This window comes from Bos grunniens, chromosome 9 (genome assembly GCF_055505025.1).
Source record: "Bos grunniens cultivar Pamir isolate PY7600 chromosome 9, Bosgru_T2T1.0, whole genome shotgun sequence".
In the NCBI taxonomy this organism is placed as follows: domain Eukaryota; kingdom Metazoa; phylum Chordata; class Mammalia; order Artiodactyla; family Bovidae; genus Bos; species Bos grunniens.
In genome coordinates, this window is record NC_141173.1 from 47192437 (window position 1) to 47214474 (window position 22038).

Genomic DNA, 22038 nt, shown 5'->3' on the forward strand with positions numbered 1-22038 from the left:
AAGATTGTGGTCAGTTTCTTTCAAAGAGACACATATAAATAGAATAAGGTCTGATACAAAATTGAAGTCAAAATTTAGCTTGCTAGGAAAATTTTAGCTAGTCAAACAAATTTTGAATGGGGGTAAGACTTACAGTACAAGTCACTGTTCAGAGGTCACCTAGAGGTGAACACCATATGACTGTACCTCAACAATTAAATAGAAAAACTGGTCTCTTAGTTGTAAGCATAGCTAAGGTCAAGGAAAAGTCTGATCAGCAGCCATCTGGAGCATGGAGCTGGAAATTGACAAAACTTGGCCACACCCAGGAGATAAGGCACAATAGGCTAGACATGATAGGCTAAGGCCAGGTGAATCATTAAAATAAGAGGTCATTGATTTCCTAAAGCTGCTATAATAAATTATCACAAACATAGAGACTTGAAACAACATACATTTCTTTTAGTTCTGGAGGTCAGAAGTTCAAACTGAGTCCTAGGAGGCTAAAATTAAGGTGCAGGCCAATACACCTTTCTTCTGGAGGCTCCAGGGAAAAATCTTTTTCCTTGCCTTTATCTGCTTACAGAGGTAACAGACATTACTTCGTTCGTAACTCTTTCTTCTACTGTTGCAGAAACCAATACTCAAGAAACCAAGCACCACACTTGAGAGTTGGAGAACTCAGGTTTATTACTCTGGCAGGCCCAGAGGAGTTAACACTCCAAGCTCTGAGCCCAGAACAAAGGGATTACAGAGTTTTTATAGACAGACTATAGTGGACAACACTAGCTGTTAATAGGCTGATTTAAACTAAGGGGTTTCGCACACATGGGAACAGCAGTCAAGATGGGGAGGGGGATGTCTGACCTTTACGCATGATTAAGCAGGTTTGCAGGGGCCAGGCAATTGCAAAGAGTAGGACAAGGGTGACCCACTCCAGTGTTCTTGCCTGGAGAATCCCAGGGATGGGGGAGCCTGGTGGGTTGCCTTCTGTGGGGTCGGCACAGAGTCGGACACGATTGAAGTGGCATAGCAGCAGCAGCAGCAGCAGGACAAGGGTGAGTGAGATAAGCTCCAGTTCCTAGTATTATAAGTCCCCACTTTCTGAGACTATGTGACCTATGTGATCCAGACTTTGCAAGGAGCAAGCTGAGTTACAGAGGAAAAAGGAGCAGGAGGTTATGTGAAATTTTAACTTTTCCTCTTCACTGCCTTCAAAGTTTATCAATCTAACCTCTGCTTCTGCCATCACATCTTCTGATTCCAACTCTTATGCCTCCCTCTTTCTCTTGCTGGAACTAATGCTGAAAGTTCAGCTTCTCTGTATTGGTGCTGAATTGAATCTCAGAGACAGTTGGGGTTGAAGGAGGAAAGAATAGCTGTATTGCTTTATCAGGCAAAGGGGGATGCAGCAGGCTCCTGCCCTTGCAAACTATGTGTCCAAACCCAGGGGAATTTGGTGAGGAGTTTTATGGCAATGGTTCAAGGGTACAGTTGCTGATAAGATTAAGGTATATGCAGAGTCTGTATTCCTTTAATTTTATGTCAGGGAATCTTCTTGAAAAGCTTCTGTAATTTCTTTAGCCTGGCCTCAAGTGGTCTCTGTATGGAGAATGCTGACATCTTCCGTTTGTTGGGTTTTAATTCTGTTCCTGTGGTTGTTCAGTTACTAAGTCTTGTCCAGCTCTTTGCAGCCCCATGGACTACAACACACCAGTCTTCCAGTCCTTCACTATCTCCCAGAGTTTGCTCAAACTCAGGTCCGTTAAGTCAGGTATGCCATCTCACTATCTCATCCTCTGTCACCCCCTTCTCCTCCTGCCTTCAATCTTTCCCAAGATCAGGGACTTTTCCAATGAGTCAGTTTGTCACATCAGGTGGCTAAAGTATTGGAACTTCAACTTTATCATCAGTCCTTGCAATGAATATTCAGGGTTGATTTCATTTAGGATTGACTGGTTTAATTTCCTTGTAGTCTAAGGGACTCTCAAACGTCTTCTCCAGTACCACAGTTTGAAAGCATCAGTTCTTTGTTGCTCAGCCTTCTTTATGGTCCAAATTTCACATCCATACACGTCCACTGGAAAAACCATAGCTTTGACAATTCAGATCTTTCGGCAAAGTGATATCTCTGTTTTTTAATATGCTCTCTATGTTGGTCATAGCTTTTCTTCCAGGAGCAAGTGTCTTTTAATTTCATGGCTGCAGTCACCATCCACAGTGATTTTGGAGCCCAAGAAAATAAAGTCTGTCATTGTTTCCATTGTTTCCCTATCAATTTGCCATGAAGTGATGGGACCAGATGCCATGATCTTAGTTCTCTGAATGTTGAGATTAAGCCAGCTTTTTCACTCTTCTCTTTCACCCTCAAGAGGCTCTTTAGTTTCTCTTTGCTTTTTGACATTTGGGTAATATCATCTGTATATCTGAGGTTGTTGATTTTTCTCCCAGCAGTCTTGATTCCAACTTGTGAGTCATTCAGCTGATTCAGCTGTCAGTCATTCAACAGATAGATCAGTTGGTAAAGAATCTGCCTGCAAAGCAGGAGACTCTGGTTCAATTCCTGGGTTGGGAAGATCCTCTGGAGAAGGGATAGGCTACCCGTTCCAGTATTCTTGGGCCTCCCTTGTGCTCAGCTGGTAAAGAATTTGCCTGCCATGTGGGAGACCTGGGTTTGATCCCTGAGTTGGGAAGATCCCCTGGAGAAAGGAAAGGCTAGTCACACTAGTATTCTGGCCTAGAGAATTCCATAGACTGAATAGTCCATAGGGTTGCAGAGATGGACATGACTGAATGACTTTCACTTTGACTTTTTGACTTTGCAGAGAAATTAAATAAGCAGGTGACAAGATACAGCTTTGACATATTCATTTTCCAATTTTGAACCAGTTTGTTATTCCATGTCCAGTTCTAACTATTGCTTCTTGACTTGCATTCAAGTTTAGCACAAGGCAGGTTAAGTGGTCTGGTATTACCATCTCTTTAATTCTGTAAAAGGCCTTAAAGTATTGCTAAATGTATCCCTTGAGGGAGAACCAGAATCCTCCCCCAAGGCTGTGCTATTGTTTCTGGGCTGTTCCTCCCTAAACTCCAAATCCTTCCCTTCCATGATTATCAATTGTTCAAATGGGCCCTTTGGATCAGGGAAGGTCATGGAGGCTGAACTCAAACACTTCCTGTGCCCAGGAGACACAGGGTCCTGCTCAGAACCTTGAGATTACATTGGGACCACTGGAATAACCCACCCCCCACTTCCCTCATCTCAAGATACTTAATGTAATCCCATCTGAAAGTCCCTTTGCCAAGTTCAGTTCAGTCGCTGAGTCGTGTCCGACTTTTTGCGGCTCCATGAATTGCAGCACGCCAGGCCTCCCTGTCCATCACCAACTCACGGAGTTCACCCAAACTCATGTGCATCTAGTCGGTGATGCCATCCAGCCATCTCATCCTCTGTTGTCCCCTTCTCCTCCTGACCCCAATCCCTCCCAGCATCAGAGTCTTTTCCAATGAGTCAACTCTTCACATGAGGTGGCTAAAGTATTGGAGTTTCAGCTTTAGCATCAGTCCTTCCAATGAACACCCAGGACTGATATTCTTTAGAATGGACTGGTTGGATCTGCTCGCAGTCCAAGGGACTCTCAAAGGTCTTCTCCAACACCAGAGCTCAAAAGCATCAATTCTTTGGCACTCAGCTTTCCTCACAGTCCAACTTTCACATCCATACGTGACCACTGGGAAAACCATAGGCTTGACTAGTTGGACTTTTGTTGGCAAAGTAATGTCTCTGCTTTTCAATATGCTTTCTAGGTTGGTCATAACTTTCTTTCCAAGGAGTAAGCATCTTTTAATTTCATGACTACAGTCACCACCTGCAGTGATTTTGGAGCTCCCAAAAATAAAGTCTGACACTGTTTCCACTGTTTCCCCATCTACTTGCCATGGAATGATGGGACCAGATGCCATGATCTTAGTTTCCTGAATGTTGAGCTTTAAGCCAACATTTTCATTCTCCTCTTTCACTTTCATCAAGAGGCTCTTTAGTTCCTCTTCACTTTCTGCCATAAGGGTGGTGTCATCTGCATATCTGAGGTTATTGATATTTCTCCCGGCAATCTTGATTCCAGCTTCTGCTTTCTCCAGTCCAGCGTTTCTCATAATGTACTCTGCATATAAGTTGAATAAGCAGGGTGACAATATACAGCCTTGACATACTCCTTTTCCTATTTGGAACCAGTCTGTTGTTCCATGTCCAGTTCTAACTGTTGCTTCCTGACCTGCATATAGGTTTCTCAAGAGGCAGGTCAGGTGGTCTGGTATTCCCTTCTCTTTCAGAGTTTTCCACAGTTTATTGTGATCCACACAGTCAAAGGCTTTGGCATAGTCAATAAAGCAGAAATAGATGTTTTTCTGGAACTCTCTTGCTTTTTCAATGATCCAGCAGATGTTGGCAATTTGATCCTTGGTTCCTCTGCCTTTTCTAAAACCAGCTTGAACATCTGGAAGTTCACAGTTCATGTATTGCTGAAGCCTGGCTTGGAGAATTTTGAGTATTACTTTACTAGCATGTGAGATGAGTGCAATTGTGTGGTAGTTTGAGCATTGTTTGGCATTGCCTTTCTTTGGGATTGCAATGAAAACACCTTTTCCAGTCCTGTGGCCGCTGCTGAGTTTCCAAATTTGCTGGCATATTGAGTGCAGCACTTTCACAGCATCATCTTTCAGGATTTGAAATAGCTCAACTGGAATCCCATCACCTCCACTAGCTTTGTTCGTAGTGATGCTTTCTAAGGCCCACTTGACTTCACATTCCAGGATGTCTGGCTCTAGGTCAGTCATCACACCATCATGATTATCTGGGCTGTGAAGCTTTTTTTGTATTCTTGCCAACTCTTCTTAATATCTTCTGCTTCTGTTAGGTCCATACCATTTCTGTCCTTTATCTAGACCATCTTTGCATGAAATATTCCTTTGGTATCTCTAATTTTCTTGAAGAGATCTCTAGTCTTTTCCATTCTGTTGTTTTCCTCTATTTCTTTGCATTGATCACTGAGGAAAGCTTTCTTATCTCTCCTTGCTATTCTTTGAAACTCTGCATTCAGATGCTTATATCTTTCCTTTTCTCCTGTGTTTTTCACTTCTTTTCTTTTCACAGCTATTTGTAAGGCCTCCCCAGAGAGTCATTTTGCGTTTTTGCATTTCTTTTCCATGGGGATGGTCTTGATTCCTGTCTCCTCTACAATGTCACCTCCGTCCATAGTTCATCAGGCACTCTATCTATCAGAACTAGTCCTTTAAATCTATTTCTCACTTCCACTGTATAATCATAAGGAATTTTATTTAGGTCATACCTGGTCTAATGGTTTTCCCTACTTTCTTCAATTTCAGTCTGAATTTGGCAATAAGGAGTTCATGATCTGAGCCACAGTCAGCTCCTGGTCTTGTTTTTGCTGACTGTATAGATCTTTTCATCTTTGGTTGCAAAGAATATAATCAATCTGATTTCAGTGTTGACCACCTGGTAATGTCCATGTGTAGAGTCTTCTCTTGTGTTGTTGGAAGAGGGTGTTTGCTACGACCAGTGCGTTCTCTTGGCAGAACTCTATTAGCCTTTCCCCTGCTTCATTCCGTATTCCAAGGCCAAATTTGCCCATTACCCCAGGTGTTTCTTGACTTCCTACTTTTGCATTCCAGTCCCCTATAATGAAAAGGACATCTTTTGGGGGTGTTAGTTCTAAAAGGTCTTGTAGGTCTTCATAGAACCATTAAACTTCAGCTTCTTAAGTATTACTGATTGGGGCGTAGACTTGGATTACTGTGATAGTGAATGGTTTGCCTTGGAAACGAACAGAGATCATTCTGTCGTTTTTGAGATTGCATCCAAGTGCTGCATTTTGGACTCTTTTGTTGACGATGATGGCTACTCCATTTCTTCTAAGGGATTCCTGCCCACAGTAGTAGATATAATGGTCATCTAAGTTAAATTCACCCATTCCAGTCCATTTTAGTTCACTGACTCATAGAATGTCGACATTCACTCTTGCCATCTCCTGTTTGACCACTTCCATTTTGCCTTGATTCATGGACCTGACATTCCAGGTTCCTATGCAATATTGCTCTTTACAGCATTGGACCTTGCTTCTGTCACCAGTCACATCCGTAGCTGGGTATTGTTTTTGCTTTGGCTCCATCCCTTCATTCTTTCTGGAGTATTTCTCCACTGATCTCCAGTAGCATATTGGGCACCTACTGACCTGGGGAGTTTCTCTTTCAGTATCCTATCATTTTGCCTTTTCATGCTGTTCATGGGGTTCTCAAGGCAAGAATACTGAAGTGGTTTGCCATTCCCTTCTCCAGTGGACCACATTCTGTCAGACCTCTCCACCATGACCCGCCTGTCTTGGGTGGCCCCACGGTCATCACCTAGTTTCATTGAGTTAGACAAGGCTGTGGTCCTAGTGTGATTAGATTGATTAGTTTTCTGTGAGTATGGTTTCAGTGTGTCTGCCCTCTGATGCCCTCTTGCAACATCTACCGTCTTACTTGGGTTTCTCTTACCTTGGACGTGGGGTATCTCTTCATGGCTGCTCCAGCAGAGCGCAGCCACTGCTCCTTACCTTGGATGAGGGATATCTCCTCACCACGCCCTTCTTGGCCTTGAACTGGAATATTTCCTTTTGGCCCTCCTGTGCCCATGCAGCATATTCTCAGATTCCAGGGAGTAGGACATGAATATCTTGCAGTGTGAGCATTATTCTTTCACAGCAGGAAAATAGCTGATATTGAAAGAAACTAAGAGCAAATGCTACTTTTCAATGTTGAGTAAGCTAGCCAGGTCCTGAAACACCCAGGGGATTGTTGTCAATTAATGAACACAGTGTTGCTCTTTAAACCCAGCAATGTGTAACAGTTATGTCCTTAGTTTTGAGGATTCAGAAAAATCAATGGATAATGATTCCAGAGGTATTCCTTATGTTAAGTACTTGCTCAAACTAACACGTATTGTTAGAGATTGACTTGGTAGCTACCATTTATTTTGCATCTTCTATATGTCAAAGTCACCAAACCAAGTACTAATGCTATCTCTTGCAATTTTCACCGCAACAATTAAAATTAGGTTTTGTTGTTCTTCAGTGTGGAAAATTAATATGAGTGTTTATCAACCTCCCCAAGGTAGCTTATGAAGTAAACTGGCAGAGACAGAATGTGAATCTGACTGATTTCAAGGCCTAGGCTTTCTCCACTGCAGAATGCCAACATATTAATGTACAATGTTGGATCCCCCCTTACCCTGACTATATATATATTTTTTAATTTGACATATAGTTGCTTTACAATGTTGTGTTAGATGCTGCTGTACAGCAAAGTGAATGAGCTTTACATATATCTGCATCCCCTGTTTTTTTGGATTCCCTTCCAGTTTAGGTCACCACAGAGCATTCCCATAGCATTCCCTGTGCTTTGCAGAAGGTTTTCTTTAGTTATCTATTTTATACATAGCAGTGTGTATATGCCAATCCCAGTCTCCCAATTCATCCCACCCACCCCTTTTCCCTTTGGTGTCCATACATTTTTTCCTCTCCATTTGTGTCTTTGTTTTTGCTTTGCAAATATGCTCATCTGTATCATTTTTCTAGATTCCACATATATGTGTTTATATACAATATTTGTTTTTCTCTTTCTGACTTCACTCTGATTACATTTTTATATCTATATTCAGGATATCCCTTCCCAATTGCCAGAACAAATATAAGGTTAATAACTAGGATTTCCTTGTTGAATATAGATCACTGGAAAACAGTGGAATCCTATCAAAGAGCTAATATAAAGGCTGATGAAACATTCAAACATTCCTACCACAGAAATCATGCCTTAAATGTTGGAAATTGTTAGTCCTGTTGAAAATGCTAACATCATCAATACAGAGGTGACCTATTTAGTAAACATAATTACCTCATGCCCTTCTTTAATACTATTTGAGATTTTGAAATGAATTAAACTAAAAGTAAATCAAAGCCTTGGCAATTTTAGAAAGTAAGCCATTTGGATTTGAGTCTCCCCATGTGTTGATTTTCTGACATCAGTGTGATTATTGACTACTTGTAGAAGAGTTTTTCTGTGTGGTGGAAAGACAGAGCCCTTTGAATACCAGACTTGTGTGCTTGCTTTCATAGAGGGAGTCAGGAAGGAAAAAACAAACAAAAAATCCCAAAACTCCACAAGTCTATTAAACAGGAATAGTGACTGATGTGGGAAAACAAATAAATATTTTTTTCTGTCCCTCTACTCAATTTTTACCAAAGATGTGTCCTTGATTATTCGGTAACAAGATCAACCTTGAGTTCTGTTTGTGTGTGTGTAAGTGTTTGGCAACCTTGAGGTGAAGATGGGATACTAGGAAGAAACTTTCTCTTTCTAGATCTCTAAATGTGACTTAGTTATCACATCAGGAATCTATCACATGAACTCATCCTGTGGAACAAACTATATGTAATTTTAGATATTTTTTGAAATCATTTCCATGAATCTTTTCTTTGAGAGCACCACTATGTCAAAAATTGAGGAGATATTTTTAGTACCAGTTCACTGTACTCTTAACTGTATTTCAGCCCTAAGTTCTTGGAGTATAATATAATATAGATGATGTTGCTCTTGCTTCTTGAAGTTCTGTATTTATTGTATTCAAAGTTTTAACTGTTTCTGCCAAATATGCAGTGCTCCCTTGAAATTTGTCTTTGAAAAAGTCTGAAACAGTTGGTCTTTTCCTTGGTGTTCCAAAAATAGGGCAACAGCATCTTTCAGGCTCATAAATCTGTGGATACACATTTCTCTCTGTCAATGAACACACTGCAATATGCAATAAAGCGATTTTGTAATCACAGATTTTGTGATTAAAATATGCATAAAAGAATGAAAGTAATCTGATTTTGACTCATTTTTTATGTAATTTACCATCTTATGGTTGAAACTGAAGTATTCTTTGAGATCACTGAGCAGGGACTTAGAAACAGGTGCTTAAACAGTGAATGATGCAGTCAGTGTATCCCAGTAAAAGTGTGATTTTCTTTGTTTGGTCAAAATTTTTTCATTTTGAACCCAGATTTTTGAGGCTATAATCAATGTTTTACCTAATATATGTATGCATTTATATGTATATGTGTGTATACATATGGATGTGACAGAGCTTTAAGTAATCATAAGCATCAGTGAGGATCTATGAACTTTGATTAGCAGTATTTTTTCCACCTAGGATACACATTATTGAATATAATTCCTTTCATCAGTAGTGTGTTCAAAATAATGCTTAAAGAGAAGAAGGGTATGTTTATTACTTTGTGGTGATGGCTTTATGGTCATATGCATATACCCAAACTCATCAAATTATTAACATATACATTAAATATGTTCAATTTTTGTATACTTGTTAAAATAATCAGACTGTAAATCAAAGTCTAATACTAAAAAGGACAATAATTTAACCTCTTATACAAGGCCAATGTGTTTTGTGCTAAGAAATTAATTCAGTACTTAATTATAGAATCAGAGAAAAATATGCATTCTGATAATTCTTCATCATGTTTTGATATTGTCCACAAGAAGTGATTTTATGAGAGTTTTTTTTCTAGTGGTATGAAGTTTATTTTGTTATTGTTTGATAATTAAAAAACAGCATTGTATGAACTTTAATAGCCTTTAAAATTCCTAATAATATTTTTAATGATGTCAAACTGTGTATTCTACCCAATATTGTATTAAGCAGCAAAAATACTACTTAAAAAATGAATGTTTGCATTAATGTTAAATATTCATGTTCTGAGTATTCCATTATGATAACGTTGCTCAGTCTTTTTAAGCAAACCCAGATGACTGGATATCTACAAAGAGAGTGCTCCCTGATCATCAATTCCATTTTTTTTTCTGTCTGGAAACTTAGACTGAATTTCCTGATCTCCTTTGTAGCCTAGTCATGAAGTGGACTTCTAGCCCACAGTATGATTCATATAAAACTTCCACATGAGATCCTTTATGATCTGCTGCTGCTGACTAGAATGGGGAGTTCTTCATGGTAAATGTGAGGGTCATATATTGCCATAAAATGGAAGGACCCCTCCTCTAAATTGCTTCTTTGAAAAGAGCCAGCAGAAGAGCTATTCAACCAAGAACACTCTTAATTGTACTGTTACATTAGTGAAGGAGGAAGGGGAGTGATTGTGTTGCCACTAAACTTGAGTTTCTCTATTCTACAATCTAACAGTACTTTTACCAACACTTTTCTTCACAATTATTTCACTCTGTATTGAAGAAAAGTTCCATTTTATTGGCTGCTATTTCACTTGCTCCAAAGCAGAGACAAAATACTTGTTTTAAACAAAACAAAAAATAACAATGGGGATGCCTGGCTGTTCTAACAGAAAAATGAGTGTTGTGAATATCTGTCAATTGGTTGTGAGTCTGTCTTTCTTTCGGTCATTTCTTCTACTCCAGGTGAAATCTCCATTGTACAGTGTGTGCTCAGTTGCCTCTGACTCTTTGCGAGCCCATGGACTGTAGCCAGCCAGGCTTCTCTGTCTATGGGAGTTTCCTGACAAGAATACTGGAGTGGGTTGCCATTTCTTTCTCCAGAGCATGTTCCTGACCCAGGGTTTGAACCTGTGTCTCCTACAGTTTCTATGTTGTCAGGTAGATTCTTTTAAGCTGGGGAAATTTCTATTAGTTTTCCATAAACATTTATGTTTCTAGCCTTATAACTGTTTCTATATCCTGGGACCTAAAAGCAAATCCAAATAATCTTACTTAACTAATCTTCTGATTTGTTGCTTGTAGTGTCAGGCTGAACTCTCAGAAGAGATCAAAGAAGAAATGTTAAAATAATAAATGAATAAGTGACTGGACTCAGGGTCTCTTTTTAGGCATTTAATATTATCAGTACCATAGTTGTTTTTTTTTTTTTTTTAAGTACAATCTTGTCTTAAACTTAGTTTTATTCTAGTATGTGAAATAGGTCAAATAGTATAAATTGTGTAATGTGTGTAAAAACATCATATAAAACAAAGACTATGTATTATATATCTAATAACTATAGACTTTACTTACTTGTTTTATCCTATGAATCTGTAACCAGTGGTGTAGAAATTTAAAACAAAATGCACCTTCTGGGATAATTGGAAATCTCCATGCAGGAGGTAGTTTTCTTGTCTGGTAGCTGAGGAATGAGTCTTTACAGTCCATTCCTTCCAACTCCTCATGCTTCTGGTCCTGGTCTAAAGCATCCAGGCACTATTAAGTAGAGTCAAGAATTTTGACGTATGCAGAAGCAGAATATAGTTCACAGTCATGATTTGATGCAGAGTTCAAGTTGGCCACGATGAAGTGGACTTTGATATGTGTAGCAAGACATGGTGAATCCAGGTTTAGGCATGAGAAATGAATCCTGTCAGAGCTCACCTGACGCTGATGTCTACCATAGTGCTAACAAGCTTACTCTTTCTGATGAGCAGATAATATGATGCTGCCCAGATTATGTCAGATGATTATTATCAAGTGATTTGATTAATGTCAAATGATAATGTCAATGATTAAGCTGATTATTACAAATGAGGGCAGGATCATAAAAATTTGAGAGTATCAATAGAATGTGGAATCATAATTTTATCTTTCTAGACTCTGAATAAGGATCACTAGGATGAAATCTGATGACCCAGTTTATACTATTTGATGGTAACACTGTGAACAAAATGTGTCTAGAACCATGTCTGCCCTTAAAAAAACCCTGTCCTTAGCGAGGGAAAAAGACAGTATTTCAGGAGAATCTTTGCCTGACTGTTTGTGTACATGAAAACGGGATTTTCCCCCTCAGTTCAGTTCAGTCGCTCAGTCGTGTCCGATTCTTTGTGACTCCATGAATCACAGCATGCCAGGCCTCCCTGTCTATCACCAACTCCCGGAGCCAACCCAAACTCATGTCCATCGAGTCAGTGATGCAATCCAGCCATCTCATCCTCTGTTGTCCCCTTCTCCTGCCCCCAATCCTTCCCAGCATCAGGGTCTTTTGCCCTTCAGTTGATACCAAAATTTAGTCACAAAGTGTTCCTAAACTTAACAGCATTAGAATCACCTAAGGAAGTAATAAGCTATCTTTACATGGCCCCCATCCAGTGTTTCTGATTCACTAGGTTTAAGAGACTGGGGGTGGGGCCTGCAAGTTAGCATTTATAGCAAGTTAGCAGGTGATGCCCAGAGAAGGCAATGGCAACCCACTCCAGTACTCTTGCCTGGAGAATCCCATGGACAGAGGAGCCTGGTTGGCTGCAGTCCATGGGGTCGCTAAGAGTTGGACACGACTAAGCGAATTCACTTTCACTTTTCACTTTCATGCATTGGAGAAGGAAATGGCAACCCACTCCAGTGTTCTCGCCTGGAGAATCCCAGGGACAGAGGAGCCTGTTGGGCTGCCATCTATGGGGTCGCACAGAGTCGGACATGACTGACACGACTTAGCAGCAGCAGCAGCAGCACCAGCAGGTGATGCCAGCAGGTTAGGAACCTCACTTTTAGAATTCTTTTAGGAACAGTCTTTTTTTTTCCTTCTTTGAGTTTTTTTTTTTTTTTCTGTCACATACCTTTATATACAGGTAATTTACATTTGTTGCTAGTTTCATAAACACCCATCTTTGATTAGAAACACTTCCATATTCCAAATTATTCCAAATACTTCCTGAAAATACTCAACTTCACCAGTGTTGACTTAGACTGAGAACTCAACTTCTGAATAAAGGTTGAAAGTTGCTGATATTTTTTTTATGAAAAACTTGGTGAACTCAAACCTTCTCCGAGGTCCAGTGGACAAGTTAGAGTAACTCAATTCTCTTCACCTTTGAAAAAAAAGAAAAATCTCCTTACCATGTAAATCCTGAGAGGTGCTTTGAGATCCCAAGAAGAAAGAAGAGCTGGTAATTGGTATGGCAAAATGTTATCACAGTGTTTTTGTGTACCCCCTGGCTGGGAAAAACAAATTCCTGCAAACACATCCTGCAAATTCAGGATGTGTTGTGTTTGCCTCTGATGCAATTTTTTAAAACCTTTTTTCTTTTCAAGTGTTAAGTCTCCCGTAGAGATAATCTGTTCTCTTTCATGTCTCCTCCTTGGGCAATACATTTTGAAGATTAATATAATATGGATAACATGCCTGTGTGTCTTGCCTAATTTAGAATGCTGAGGATATTATTTCTAGTTTAGGGAGTTGGGAGAAATTTATATCGAGGAGATTTGGAATGCTCAGTTATCAGAGAAGCATTGCTGCATGCCTGGCCCTGGCGGGTTGCCCATGTTCCTAGTGGGTCATTAATAAAGGCTACAACTGCTCCTACATTTAGATTTTCTTCTACACTGACTCAGCAGTTGCAGTTATCATTTTACACTGTCATGGATCATTAAGAAGTTTCTCCTGGCATGCTTCTAAAAGATGCTCTCTTCCTCTTTAAGTTAGAGCTATTTTTCTACCCTAACTCACCTTTCAAAACTGGATTTTCTTTTTAAATGGATATCTGGGGGGGAAATGTTTTAATAAACAGCTCAGAATACAGTAAGTAATGGTTTAAAATTCAGTTCCTTTGTGACTTAAAAATCAAGTGTTTATTTAGAAAATGCCTGTAACAAAGAGTGCAGTTTGGGATTTATTTCATGTCACAGATTAAATTATTGCTTGCTTACTTCCTTCACTTGCAATGCATAATTAATAATTCACAGCAAGTTCAGATTAGTCATTACATTTTCTTCTTTACTTAATTTTCAAAGTCACTTAAAGCCATCTGAGCCCTAGTATTTTTACATCACAAACCATAAATCAAATTAAATGTTGGAGTCAGGGAGCCCTAGTGCTACATTTAAATCCAAAGTCCTGGAAAAACTACAGTTTATATAGCTGTGTTATAGGCTGTCACCCAACAATAAACAGGGCCTTCCAGGTGGTGCTAGAGGTAAAGAACCCGCCTGCCAATACAGGAGACTCTAGAGATGTGAATTCAGTCCCTGGGTTGGGAAGATCCTCTGGAGGAGGGCACGACAACCTACTCCAGTATTCTTGCCTTCAGAATCTCTTGGACAGAAGATACAGTCCATAGTGTTGCAAACAGCTGGATATGACTGATTGCAAAGAGTTGGACACGACTGATGGGACTTAGTACACGCATGCACAACAGTCAGTTCAGTTCATTTCAGTCGCTCAATCATGTCCGACTCTCTGCGACCCCATGAATTGCAGCACGCCAGGCCTCCCTGTCCATCACCAACACCCGGAGTTCACTCAAACTCATGTCCATCGAGTTGGTGATGCCATCCAGCCATCTCATCCTGTGTCATCCCCTTCTCCTCCTGCCCTCAGTCCCTCCCAGCATCAGAATCTTTTCCAATGAGTCAGCTCTTTGCATGAGGTGGCCAAAGTACTGGAGTTTCAGCTTTAGCTCATTCCTTCCAAAGAAATCCCAGGGCTGATCTCCTTCAGAATGGACTGGTTGGATCTCCTTGCAGTCCAAGGGACTCTCAAGAGTCTTCTCCAACACCACAGTTGAAAAGCATCAATTCTTCAGCGCTCAGCTTTCTTCACAGTCCAACTCTCACATCCATACTGACCACAGGAAAAACCATAGCCTTGACTAGACGGACCTTTGTTGGCGAAGAATGTCTCTGCTTTTGAATATGCTATCTAGGTTGGTCATACTTTCCTTCCAAGGAGCAAGTGTCTTTTAATTTCATGGCTGTAATCACCACCTGCAGAGATCTTGAAGTTAATGAGACCTAATTCTTATTAATCATAAGAATTCTCTTTAGTATATGTAAGTAGTAAAAATCATAAGAATGCTCTTTAGTATATGTAAATAGTAATTCTATTGAGATTAAATGAAATGCATGTTCAGCTGCAGATATATGGCAGGTTTTGTATGTTTGGTGTGTGTCACAATGATGTATGCACAAAGCAGGAGATTTGCCTCTTATTCACTTAAGTAATATCCTGTTCACTTAGAACATGCATGATGTATAGTTCATGCTCCAAAATTCTAGAGTGAGTGTGCATATATGTGTGTTTTGTGCCTTGGTGTGTGTGTCGGAGGCATTTCTAAGATGTGTTGAGGCAGTGAGTATCTCAAGCTATTGCTGACCACCAGCTGAGAGGAAATTCAGGAAAGATTCCCATGTAGGCTTGCCAGAACTAGTACAAATAAAAGTGTAGGACTAATAAAGGTCAAAAGATATAAACTTCCAGTTACAGGTACTTACTAGGGATGTAATGTACAACATGATAAATATAATTAACCCTGCTGTATGCTATAAATAGGAGTTGTTAAGAAAGTAAATTCTGAGTATTCATCACAAGGAAAGATTTTGTCTTCATTTTGTATCTATATGAAATGATGGGTGTCACTCAACTTATGATGCTAATCATTTTATGATAAAAATAATATCATTATGCTGTACCTTAAAACTTTTAAAGTGTTGTATTTCCCTTATATCTTAATAAAACTGCAAAAAAACACAAGATACCCAGTTAAATTTTAAATTCAGATAAACAATAATTTTTTAAACAGTAATCGCATTCCAGTAATGCAGATCATCAAAAAAGCAAGAGAGTTCCAGAAAAACATCTATTTCTGCTTTATTGGCTATGCCAAAGCCTTTGACTGTGTGGATCATAATAAACTGTGGAAAATTCTGAAACAGATGGGAATACCGGACCACCTGACCTCCCTCTTGAGAAACCTATATGCAGGTCAGGAAGCAACAGTTAGAACTGGACATGGAACAACAGACTGGTTCCAAATAGGAAAAGGAGTACGTCAAGGCTGTATATTGTCTCCCTGCTTATTTAACTTATATGCAGAGTACATCATGAGAAATGCTGGGCTGGAAGAAACACAAGCTGGAATCAAGATTGCTGGGAGAAATATCAATAACCTCAGATATGCAGATGATACCACCCTTATGGCAGAAAATAAAGAACTAAAGAGCCTCTTGATGAAAGTGAAAGAGGAGAGTGAAAAAGGTGGCTTAAAGCTCAACATTCAGAAAACAAAGATCATGGCATCTGGTCCCATCGCTTCATGAGAAATAGATGGGGAAACAGTGAAAACAGTGGCTGACTTTATTCTTCTGGGCTCCAAAATCACTGAAGATGGTGACTACAGCCATGAAATTAAAAGACGCTTACTCCTTGGAAAGAAAGTTATGACCAACCTAGACAGCGTATTAAAAAGCAGAGACAATACTTTGCCAATAAAGGTCCATCTAGTCAAGGCTATAGTTTTTCCAGTGGTCATGTGTGGATGTAAGAGTTGGACTATAAAGAAAGCTGACCGCTGAAGAATTGATGCTTTTCAAATGTGATGTTGGAAAAGACTCTTGAGAGTCCCTTGGACTGCAAGGAGATCCAACCAGTCCATCCTAAAGGAGATCAGTCCTGGGTGTTCATTGGAAGGACTGATGTTGAAGCTGAAACTCCAATACTTTGGCTACCTGATGCAAAGAGCTAAATCTTTTGAAAAGTCCCTGATGCTGGGAAAGATTGAGGGCAGGAGGAGAAGGGGATGACAGAGGATGAGATGATTGGATGGCATCACAGACTCAATGGACATGGGTTTGGGTACATTCCAGTGGTTGGTGATGGACAGGGAGGCCTTGCGTGCTGTGGTTCATGGGGTTGCAAAGAGTCAGACACAACTGAGCGACTGAACTGAATGCATATTAGAACTAAAAATTATTCATTTATCTGAAAGTAAAATTTAACTATGTATTCTTTATTCCATTTGGCAACCCCAGCATAAGATTAAAAAGGTAAAGGTTTTGAAGAATAAAGTCATTTACATGTAATCAAATAATAATTATGATAATAAAAATAACACCATGCTTAACATAATTTTCCCCTTTATCCACCTTTTTGCTGTATAGCCACAATTGTTTTGTTTCAGTTTCTGAAAAATAACAGATTTTTTTCTTGTGATAGGATATTTGTGATTTTATCAACCTGGAAGGAATTACATCATCATTTCAAAATGCGTCATTCCTAAAGATTAGGTCAGGCATCTCACACTCCTGGAAACTTTCTCTGACCCAGAGCCTACTTTCCTACTCCCAACTCCAAATTTATTCTTATAACTCTCTCCAAAAATGGTCTTTGTTTCTTTCAGAGCACTTGTCTCATTTTGCAATTTTTAATTAATTAATGCAATTATATGATCAGTATCTGTGTCCTCTACTAGATTGTAAACTTTTTGGCAGCTCTTTCTATATCTCAATTATAACCTCAGCATTCAGCATATCAGCAATTCAGCAAACATGAAATTGTTTGTATTTCATTTCAAATGAAGGATTATGATTCAAGGCCTGATTCAAGGCCTATCTAGGACCTAATCAGCAGTCCCTATGCCCATAGCATTCTAATTATGTCTTTAGGATACATAACGTTGTCCTAAATTTGTCCTAATGGACATTAGCCCACATAATCTTGTCCTAAAGACTAGGACTCTCTGAGCCTCTCTTTTTCTCTCTTTAGATTGGGGCTAACAATGTTTTATCCCAGTGTCATCCTGAGGATTAAACAATGCTTTCAAAGTATTTTGTATGATTTCTGAAATCTAGCAAATGTTCAAGAAGAGGTAGCAAGAAAAATAAAACAGCAATTAATGAGAGGCACAACCAGTAAGTAGCTTTTCCAACTTCAAAGATAGATTTGTTTCTGACTTTGTTGCACATGAAAGCCTTTATGCCAGAGGTAAAACTTCAACTGGGTCTTGAAATAGGTAATTTTGGAAAACATTGGAGGCGGTTTTGGTGCAGTTATTCCAGGTACTGTTCTAGAAACTCAAAGGTAACACTTGAGCATTTAGAATCTCTTTAATGTTATAACTCAAAATAGAGTGTGTTAACATTACCTGAGTGCTTGCTAACAATGTAAAATCTTGGGTCCCACCCTCAAACTATTGGATCAAAATTTAGACTTTCAGCAAGATCCCCAGATGCCTCCTATGTATGTTAAATTTTGAGGCAGTGCTCTCTAGACAATCGTTGCAAGGCTTGCTGGACCAGCACCATCAGTGACATCAGCATCATTTGGGAACTTTAAGGAAAGGCAGTTTTCAAGACTATGGTGTTAGTCTACTTGGACTGCCATAACAAAGACTAGGTGGTTTAAGAAACAAATGTATTTCTTATAGTCCTGAAGGCTGTAAGTTCAAGGTCAATATGCCAGCAAGGCAGGTATCATTTGGGGTCTCTCCTCTTGGCTTGTAAGTGGCTGTCATCTCGTGTGCTTACATAACCTCTTTATGCTGGGGGAATGGTGCAGTTGTCTAATGTTTCTTTTCATGAGGAAACTAATTCCTTATCAGACAAAGCCCCATCTTCAGCACCTCATTGAACCCTGATGACTTCCCAAAAACCCCAGCTCCAACTACCATCATATTGTGGGTTGGGGCTTCAGCCCCTCGATATAAATTTGAAGGGGGACACACTCAGTCCATAACACCTACTTAATCAAAACCCTGAAACTGGGCTCAGAGTATGACCCAACAGCCTGTGTTCTAATAATCATGGTGATTCTGGTACACACTAAAGATTGAACCAATGCCTGAAAATAGAAATCACCATGGTTCTTCCTTGGTGCTAATGCCAGGGTCTGGTAGAAGGTTGATGACTTTAAAGTATAGCCAAGTTTGATAACTATTAATAAGAAATATTTTCTGCCCAAGTGTATGTAAAATATATCCCAGCTATTCCACAGATTTGTCATGGGGTGGTAGTGGAGAATTTTCTAGATAGCAACTGAGGATTGACTGAGTAGATATTATGTGTCTTGTGTAAGTAATAACTCCAAGAGCCAAATCACTGTCATCTGCAGGAAGGAAGTACTTCAAATATGTAGGACATTTTCCATATTTAGCATTCATGCTGCATGATTAATTTTTTATGTCTCAATGAAAAATTCTGTCATCCTTGCTTTTGAGAGACTTGTTTTGACCTGCGTTGTAATTTATTCCTTTCAAAAGCTATGCATTGTATAAGCGAGTCCTGCTGAGTTTAAAGAAAAAAATGCACATGGGATGAATATTGCCTGAGGTAATTTCTACTGTAGATATAGTTTCATCCAGTCTTTTAAAGATATACAAACAAAAATATCAAAAACTGACCCTTTAGCCTTTTTTTAATTGAAAATAAATAAGCTTCCAGGGTCGGACTTTCCCATATGCTTAGACTGGTTGAAGGCATCCGTCTTTCTAATGTCAGCACTTAAAATCAGACAAATCACATAGATGTCTTTGAAATAGGCACAGAATAACAGCAGAAGTGTTAAAAATTGAGAAGTGGCATATAGTCAAGGCTTCTGAATTCTCAGAAAATAGAAGAGATATTTATTTGTCCCCCTTTCCTGACAAGAAAACAATGCACAGAATGGTTATTCTATGCTTAGTCGCTCAGTTGTGTCCAACTCTTTGTGACCCCACAGACTGCAACCTGCCAGGCTCCTCTGTCCATGGAGTTCTCCAGGCAAGAATACTGAAATGGGCTGCCATGCCCTTCTCCAGGGGATCTTCCCAACCCGGGGATTAAACCCAGGTCTCCTGCATTGCAGGTGGATTCTTTACCATCCGAGCCACCAGGGAAGCAAGTAATTGTTAACTTTGCAGAAATCTAACCCCTGCTTTAAGAACCAGAGACTTTATAAGATTATGTTTTAGGCACAAATTTCAGCTTCCATTCTATCCCTTCCTCTGCTTGGGCTTTTAGCCTGTGTGATGAAGAGCTGGAGTGTACAATATTTTCAGGAACTCTGCTTGATGTAGACCAATGTCATATAACCAATATGAATCCTGCTGGGAGTGAATTGTTTGTCTGCAGAGACCTCTTAGTTTGTGGTTCCCATTTCATTTTGGATTTCCACTTGTGTTTGTTTAAAGCTACTGCCATCCCTGTGATCATGTATACATCTCATCCAGTCAGCTGTAGCCTGGCTAAAAGAAATACAGTGCCATTCCAGTGCATTAGTGGAGATCTGTGTTCTTACAAATAAAACCAAGAGATTTCTAGCCACAAAAATAGATATGTTTGTGAGTTACTCAATGATGCAGAAACCACTAAAAATGTTTAGCTAACATTAAATTTAAAGCCATTAATTTTTATTGACCACCCCTACTAGATACAGATACCATATTGAGTTTTATTCAGTTTTCTGTTCTCAATATCAGATTCAACCTTAGATCAGAAGTTGGACCAGCAATTGATCTGACAAGTAGTGGAGTAAAGCAGGAGATTTCATGTCAAGATCCTGACTCTCGCTAAACAGTAAGGTTGAGCAAGATAAGGTCATCCAAGCTACCTCAATAGTGAGGCTAGAGAAAGATTCAGAAGTCCGAGGAAACAGTTTGATCCTTCTTGGTTATGCTTTTATAATTTTTTAGGATCTGGAGCAATACTCAGTCTAGTGCTAATTATTTCTCTCTATTGAGGCAAGACTTTTCTGAGTACGACATGCAATACCCCATGACATGAGTCTTGCTGGTGGAAACATACACTCTTCTCACCTCAGTGTGCATGTTGGACCATTCTCTATCATCATTCATGATGGTTCTTTCTGTCCTCTCTGATTGATTCCTCTCACATACCTCAGGATCACTACTCTGATGAATACTTCAGAGGACACTCTGTAAACTTTTGGGAATATCTTCCTGTGCAGGTCTCACATTTCTGTACTCTGTTCTATGAACTCTGATCACCTTGGTTTCCTCAGACTCTCAGAGAGTCTGCTGGGCTCTCCTTAGCTCCTCCTCCCAGTGCTGTACACTGTTAATTCTCTCATCCATCTTTCTAATGTCAGCACTTAAAATCATACAAATCACATAGATGTCTTTGAAATAGTCACAGAATAACTGCAGAAGTATTAAAAACTGAGAAGTGGTATATAGTCAATGCTTCTGAATTCTCAGGAAACAGAAGAAATATCTATCTGTCCCCCTTTCCTGATAAGAAAACAATGCAAAGAATGGTTATGCTATGCTTAGTCGCTCAGTTGTGTCCAACTCTTTGTGACCCCACAGACTGCAACCCGCCAGGCTCCTCTGTCCATGGAATTCTCCAGGCAAGAATACTGAAATGAACCTATGAATCAACTTGACTGGGTTGCAGGATGCCTAGATATCTAGGTAAACATTATTTTTGGTGTGTCTGGGAGGTCATTTCCAGAAGAGATTACCATTTGAATTGATGGGCTGAGTTAAGCATTCTGCCCTCTCCAGTGTGAGTCAGCTTTATCTAATTCTTTGAGGGCCTGAATTCATTCATTGAGGGACATAAAGGTGTAGGGAGGTTGAATTCTCTCTCTGCCTGACTGTTGAGCTGAATCATTGATCTTCTGCCCTTTGTGCTCCTGGTTCTCAGATCATCAGCCTCAGACTAAAATCCACATCATTGGTGTTAAGGGCTCTTAGCCTTTACAATGACACTGCCAACGTTCCTGGGTCTCTAGCTTTCAAACAACAGTTCCTGGGACTTCTCTGCCTCTATAATCACATGAGCCAATACCTTATAAAAAAATATCTTTATGTATGTGTAACCACTCTCAGCATCTCTCCAGAGAAGCAGAACCAATAGATATCTATTGATTTCTGTGTGTTGACTTTATTACCTGTATCTTGAATGAATTTGTTGATTAATTCCAACATTTTTGGTGGAGTCTAGGATTTTGTATCTGTGAGATCATATCATCCACAAATAATGAGAGTTTTGCTTCTTCTTTTCTGATATGGATTACTTTTGGTTCTTTGTCTTGCCTAATTACTCTAACTAGGACTTTCAGTACTGTGTTGAGTAGGAGTGGTGAGAATGGATATATTTGTCTTGCTTCTGATCTTAGAGGAAAAGCTTTCAACACCACTGAGTATGATATTGCTAAGGGTCTGTCATGTGTGTGTGTATGGTGCGTGTGTGTGTGTGTGAAATCGCTTCAGTGTGAACTCTGCGATGCTATGGACTGTAGCCTGAGAGGCTCCTCTGTCCATGGGATTTTCCAGGCAAGAATAT

At 39.6% G+C, this 22038-nt stretch overlaps 1 protein-coding gene across 15 annotated transcripts in view; it reads left to right on the top strand.

The window, feature by feature from the left end:
* The window catches only part of LOC147365924 (uncharacterized), an 851918-nt gene that overhangs the window by 587940 nt on the left and 241940 nt on the right, over window positions 1-22038 (top strand). The gene's annotated exons all lie outside the window — the stretch shown is intronic.